Source organism: Frankliniella occidentalis, unplaced genomic scaffold, assembly GCF_000697945.3.
Source record: "Frankliniella occidentalis isolate FOCC.00 unplaced genomic scaffold, Focc_3.1 Scaffold17, whole genome shotgun sequence".
NCBI lineage: Eukaryota > Metazoa > Arthropoda > Insecta > Thysanoptera > Thripidae > Frankliniella > Frankliniella occidentalis.
Window position 1 is genome coordinate 2,170,164 of NW_026267147.1, and position 6,923 is coordinate 2,177,086.

Sequence of the window (6,923 nt, forward strand, 5' to 3'; positions counted from 1 at the left end):
GAGGTTCCGAACGCCAGCTGTGAAGCTCTGGCTTTGTTTTGGAAGCTCGGGGCGTAGTGACAGCGCGCCCCTGGCCCGTGCTGTGCAGTCGACGTGCTTAACGGCGACGCTTAAACTTTCCTCCACCCTCCTCAAGCACAAGCGCCCGGTGCCCGCGTGGCACACGAGCCTACGGCTCGTGCCGACGCGTGCGTTTGGCTGCAGTCCGCGACTGTTGCGCGTCGCTCACGACCCTTCTTCGACTCGTGCTTAAGATGTGCCCTCCTTCATCATCGTCGGTTAAGGCCGCCTTTTAAAACTTGAGCAGCCAGGCTTCGATCAAACATGTTCGGCCTGCGATGATGACGTCACGTTCTTTGTGCATGACAGCCCACCCCTTTCCTCCTCCCCCAGCAGGCCACCACCACCACCCACCCCCAGCCGTGAGCCACCCCTCTCTGCCCCGGCCCAGCCCGGCTGTGGCCCGGCCCGGCTCAGCTCGACCCGTCCCGCTCGGCTCGCCCGCGACGGCGTGCTCGGCTCGGCAATATCGATTTCCGCGGCGCGGCGTGGCGTGGCGGTGGGGGCGCGTGTGGACACGTGCTGCACGCACTGCACGGGGTGCAGCCCGGGGCGGCCGCCGGCCCGGCCAGCTGTGATACAAAAGCGACCCGGCCCGGCCCAGCCAACCGCTCTTCTGACTTGGGTACGGCGAAGGAAAACACACAGCAGCGCTCGCCGCCCATTCCGGACATTCGAAAATAAAACTCGCGATGGTTGCCTTACACTGGGCTTTCTTTTTAGAGATGCACCAGAGCTGGGCCGCACCCTTGCCTGCGTACGCTAGATTCGCACAAACAGCTCAAATGGGCCGGATTATAATGTTCTTATTGGGTTTTTTTCGGGCAAGTAAATGCCACGCCTCTACCCGAGCAGGTACATTTCTAGTGATTGAAGGGAGGGGAGGTGTGCAGCGCTGACACGACCCCCTCCCCCCTCATCTCTCTCGCTGACCGAGCAGCCAGTCAGTCTCTCTCCCCCTCGGGTAAGCTGGCCAAAGCTGTGAGTTCAGCAGCAGAGCAGGGAACCCTGATAACTGCCTGTCGACGCCGGAGTGGCCCGGCCGCCCGCTGTCGCTGACGCACTCGCCTTTGCATACGAGGGTTGGCGAACGCTGCCCCCCTCCCCTACCTCCCCCTCCCCTCCCACGCCGCGCGCTGCGTCGAGCTCGCGCCGCATCTGAAATGCTAATTAATCGGCGTCGCGACGCCCCCCCTCGACGCTACGCTACGCCTCGCCACCGCCGCGGGACTTTCGATCAATTTCTTATTCATCAGACGTTGTCCGCCGGTAGCAGACGCGGCGGTGGCGGCGGCTGCACGCCAAAGTGTGAGAACCACGTGGCGTGAGAGAGACAGACAGACGGGTGGGAAGGGTACCGCGTGAAGGTACCCTCTGCCTTCCGTGCGCAAGGAGCTGCTGCTGGAGGGAGCAGTAGCAGCAGCAGCGAGAGGGGGACGGGAGGGGGCTGCGGTCTGCTTGGCCGGTACCGACGCACCTGAGGTACCCGCTGCCGGCCGTAAGTACCCATCCCATACCCGGCCACTCCCCGCTCTGCTCCGCACGCCTGGCGCGCCCGAACTCGTCGTACTTTTCGACTTCCGGCGGCGGCGGCCGCGTGCATCTCTCCCGAGTACATTTTTCTCTCCTTGCCTCCGTCCTCCTCCTGCAGCCATGCCCCAGCTTGTATTTTCATTTTTAGGTATGTTTTTCCCCCCTGCTCGGAGTTGCTGCTTCCTTGTTGTCACATGCGTCGCGGCACTTCTCCCATTAGAGCACGTCTGCGTTGTGTGCAAACCGCGAGGAGTCGTGCGGTGTCGCTGGTGCAGCTCACGCCTACATACATACGCCGCCGAGAGAGCGCCTCTCCGCGCGCCTCTCTGTGTCTTTTGGAGGCGACCCATGCAGCCCCAGCGCGGCCCAGCGCCACTGCTCGGGCTGGTGCCGGCGCTGGCCGCGGGCCCACCGTGTCAAGGTGGTACAGAACGCAACCCGCCGCCCCACCGCCGCGCCGCCGGAGGAAGAGGCCGCTGCACCTCGCCGGGCCCGCCCGCGAGAGAAAGAGACAGAGAGAAAAAGTAAAAAAAGGAGTCAAGAGTGCGTGCGGCTGGTGTACTGGCGTCTCTCCACTTCACCACTCGACGAGTAAAAAAAAGATTCCCCCCCCCCCCGAGAAAAAACACAGAAAAAATGCAGTCATACACATGTGGTGTGAGTGAGATACAGTCGTGTGCATAGACTAAGAGATTCAACATGATTTTTAAATGTGTGCGATACACAGTACTAGTTGTTTGACATTGGCCAACTCCTCAGACCCATAGGGATCGTCCAGAAAGTACCTCCGTTGTTCTTAGGTTCATTCTTCGGGAGCTCGGCGCCTGCGAGTCTCGGGGTAGGCTACCCCGCGGTACACGCATGCGCCGCAGTCAAGAATGTTGCCTACCTACAAGGCGCTATGGGAGCTTGCATGGGCTAAACTTGACAGTCTCGTAACGGCAAACGAAGCACGTCGTACACTGTCTGGATGGTCCCCATAGGCTGCCACCTGGACGACACTGTAACGTGCCTCTCCTCACCACTTTTTAGCTGTGGACTAACACACTCGCATACGAAGCGGCGCGCGACCAAGACAGTCAGCACTATCGCGTTGCTCTGTCCGCGCGCGCGGTCCCTCGGGCAGGAAGGTGTCGCTTTTCGGCTTTGCCCCCCATTCCCCTTCCCCTCTTTCCCGTCCTTTTCTCTTTTCTTCCACACCCTTTCGTCGTACCACTGCAGGGCGCGCACGTGCGTACGAGAGAGACGGAGTGAGCAGTACTTCTCTCGCACGTGCGGTCGGCCGGACGGTCCTAACTTGAGCTTCCCGTCGCCGCCCCGCGCCGCCCCGAGCACCTGAGCCTGTGCAGCCCCGGCCGGCACACCATCCGCCGCGCCACGCCACGCCACGCCACGCGACCAAAGAAATAATTACGAGCGTCTTTCTTGAGCAACGACCAGCCCAGCCCAGCGGGGGCACGGCGCGCGGCAACGCGGCGAACTAATCAGCCCCAGCAGTAGAACTGCTAACCCGATAATCGAGAACCGCGAGAGGAGAGAGAGAGAGAGAGAGAGAGAGAGAGAGAGAGAGAGAGAGAGACCGACAGAGACAGAGGCCGGTCCGAATGAGTCATCTCGCGGGGGCAGGGCCGGCAGGGCTCTCCATTGGCATGGCGACACTCTAATGACGGAGCCACTGCCCTCCACGCTCCGCTCGCGACCACGCGAGGAAGAAAGCAGCAAGCTGGTCTCGCGTGGAATTTCCAGGACGCAGCGGCAGCATGCGACGTTGTCAAGCGTGTACTGTGTACAACACCACCTGCTCACTTGGTTATTGCATCCTATTTTTATTCCATTTTTTTTGTATCGATAGTCCCCCCCCTCCTTTTCTGTCTCCTGCGATATTGCCTCGGAGTGGCTCCATCATCATTTCACCTCACTTCCGAGTGGGATATGTATGATCACTTGACATTCGGCGGCTCCGTCGAGCGGCGCGGCGGTGGGACTGACCTCGACACGCAAGTACAGCCGCAGCCGCAGCAGCCGGCGGCAGCAGCCCAGTCCCAGCGCCCCATCCCATTCCCGGTTCCTGATAACCCAGGGCCGCGGTCGCCGTGGCCCGGCCGAGCAGGCCACACCACTGACGCTATCCCTCTATATCTCTCTCGCACACACTCTCTCTCACTCAGTCGCTCTTCCCGCTCTGTCACTCTTTCTCTCCCTCGCATACACACACACGCATACGCGCTCACTCACTCTCTCACTTACTCGGAGGAGCGGCAAGGACAGACGGACTCGTGAGCTCGTTTCATGTGACCCGGTCAGTCTACTAGTCGCTGCTCCTTGCCCCGCTCCAGAGGCTGAGCGGCGCTGAGCGGCCAGGCTGAGCCCGAGTCCGCCCGGCATGCCGCGGGCCTTGCCGTTGACAAGTCCTCTTCCCCAGTAAAGCCCTCCCGTTACGGCCCATTGTAGTGGAGCCGGCGCGCAGCCTTCTTCTTCTCACAGCTTCCTCGAACAGCCCCGCGCGCGCTGCACCGCTCCTCCTCGTATTAGTGCAGGAGGCACCAGGCGACCCCCCACAGCCGCCGGCGGTTGACGTCAGGTGATTGTCTCTTTCAAGATGTCTCCCGGGCGCCGCCTGCTCCGGGTTCGGCTCTATTCCTGCCTGGTCCTCGCACATCTGTCTTAAGCTATCACTATGACTCCTTGCCCCGCGGGGTGCGCAATGCGATGACGTCACTGCCGCGGTAGCTTTACCCGCCGTGCCCTGCCCCGTTGCCCTCGAGCTACGACCCCTGCGGTCAACGGGGTAGGCAACCCGGTGACGCGCGCACCTTGCGGGTGGCCCTCCTACCCTCGGCGCCAGCGCCCTCGCTTCCTGGTCCTCCTGATGCTCGTGTGACGGGGGGACCCCGTAAGTCCGCCAGCATCCGTGGGAGGGCAGGAGCAGGTTGGCTCCTCTCTCCTCCCCTCTCTCCCATCCTCCTGCGCCGCCCGCTCGCCGCGACCTTCACCCCCCCCCTCCCCCCGTCCGTCCCGGCTCACCGCGATGACTTTGGGTACCCGCCGCTTCACCGATGATGAGTACTCGGTGCCAAATCGGTGGCCGAGCACGGGAAGGCATTTGTGTCAATAACCCATGACGCGCGGGGGAAGAGGGGGAGGGAGGAGGAAAAGAAAAACATGCCGAGGGGGGGAGGAAGATGAGAAAAGACGAGAAGCACACGGACGAGTACACACAGGAAAAGGTACGGTCAAAAAGTGATCCCGTTGATCCAGAGGACATTTTGACTGTGATTGAAAGATGTTCCCTTAATTTACAGGTGGGAAATTAGCTGCCGAACAAAGGACTACAGTCTTAACTTTCCTTCGATCAAAAGGCCCAAGGACAAAATTCACTTTGCACCAACGAAACCACCATGGCGTTATAAAAATGTAATGTATTTTTTTCTGGGTGTAGGAAAGACTGAAAGGTGGAGAAGTCGTCGGAGGAGGTTGACTTGCCCTGCTGCAGGTGCCTTACGGGCTTGATTACCACCGCTCTGGATGTGGTGCCACAGGCAGCACTTGTCGTCCAATGATGTGGTTGCGGTCACATGTGGGCCAGGGAATCTATAGACGCCATCATCCGGTCGTGCCAACACATTAAGGCGATGGCTATGAGACTGTGGCAGCCGGACAGGGTTCGGTAGGGTTGCCTTTCGCACTTAATGTGTTTGATTATCTTGTATTCTTGTTTCACACTGGAAAAGACAAGTGTGACATGCGTCACACGTGGTCACGCTCTCTCAGGAAAGAACGTTTCATGATGCTTTCTCATCGGTGTAAAGGGACAGGGGCATCACAGGGAGAGTTCATCAGGAAACGTTCTCTCTGGAGAGTGCATAAGAAACGTGACATATGTCACGTTAGTTTTTTCAGTGGAGCAGAGTTGTTATTTTTCCAATGCAGAGCTTTGTAGACAGCCTGGCTGCGCTAAAATAAAAATGCACATGCACATGACAGTGCCGCTGGCGGCTGCTACTGCAGCGGCATGTTAGGAAGGCCCTCTGCCATGTCGGACTACTTTGGCCATCGATCTGCTATTCAGCGATAGTCACAGGAAGCCCTTGGCGCCGCGCCCCCATTTCTCTCTCTCTCTCTCTCTCTCTCTCTCTCTCTCTCTCTCTCTCTCTCTCTGTCTCTCTCTCTCCCTTTCCCTCTTTCTCTCGCTCTGTCGTTTTGATACCCCACCCTCTTGCTCCCCCTTTCCACCCTCCTCCCACTGTCCGTTTTCATCCCCGGCTGCAGTGCTCATCTGCCAAGGTCATCCGCGGTATAATGTTCGAGAAGGACAGACTCTCAGCCCCTCTCTGCCCCCTCCCTTCGCAGTAGCGCCCGTGCCTGGGCAGACTGACCGACGCTGGAGTCGGTTGGGCTGCCTACCCTGCGGGCGCCCCAGCGGCAGCGCTGCGTCACTGCGGCAAGCGGAGGTTGGTCTGCGCGCGGAAGGAGGGGCCGATGCTGAGCGGGACAGCGGGGCGGGCAGGGGGCTTACTCTGGGGTGAGGGGCAGGCCGTGGCTGTTGTTAGGGCTGAAAGACCGACACTGCAGTAAGGATTAACACTCCAATACAATATCTCTACATTTGTTGTCCTACTTTTCTGTTACGTTAAACGAAAAAAAAATGATTGCCCTGTCTACCGCGCAATAGACCAAATGCATGGCTTCACGGGATGAAACATGCAGGAGGGCACAAGGATTCCGAAAGGTATTCTGGATCGGTTGAAGCGCCTGGTGGGTAGGCAAAAATCGGCCACTGTTTTTGAGCCGGTGGCCTACCCTGGAGTCATCGGGCGTCAGGGGCTGGGGCACTGTGCTGCTTCATTCTTGATGTTTTAAGTTTGTTTTATGTTAGGTTGGCCTAGCTCGGAGGGGACAGACACGAAAAACAAATAGTGTTACTGGAGTATAGTTATTTCCGCACAGAATAGGGTACAAGAAAGTTACAGAAGTACGAGCTATAAAGGTAGGCCTCCTCGTTTACGATCTCCACATGACTGTACTCCACGCTCCGTCCGTCCGTACGTCAGCAAATTCCGAAGACCCCCGGGAAAATACTTGACCGGAAAACTCTGTGTCGAGAAGATCTTCTCACTCTCTCTTGGTGTCTCTCTGTCTCTCCCCTGCTTTCGTGCCGTACTGCTGCTCATTCTTTCGCGGTCACGTCCTCGCCCTCCTTGGCTGCGGGAAGACGACTCCTCCAGCTCCAGCCAGAGTATGAAGGTTACCCGGAGGACCGGCCGCATCCCTTATCTATGGAGAACAACGGCATTCCAGCGTCTCCAGCGACCAGCGGAGTGGATGGGGGG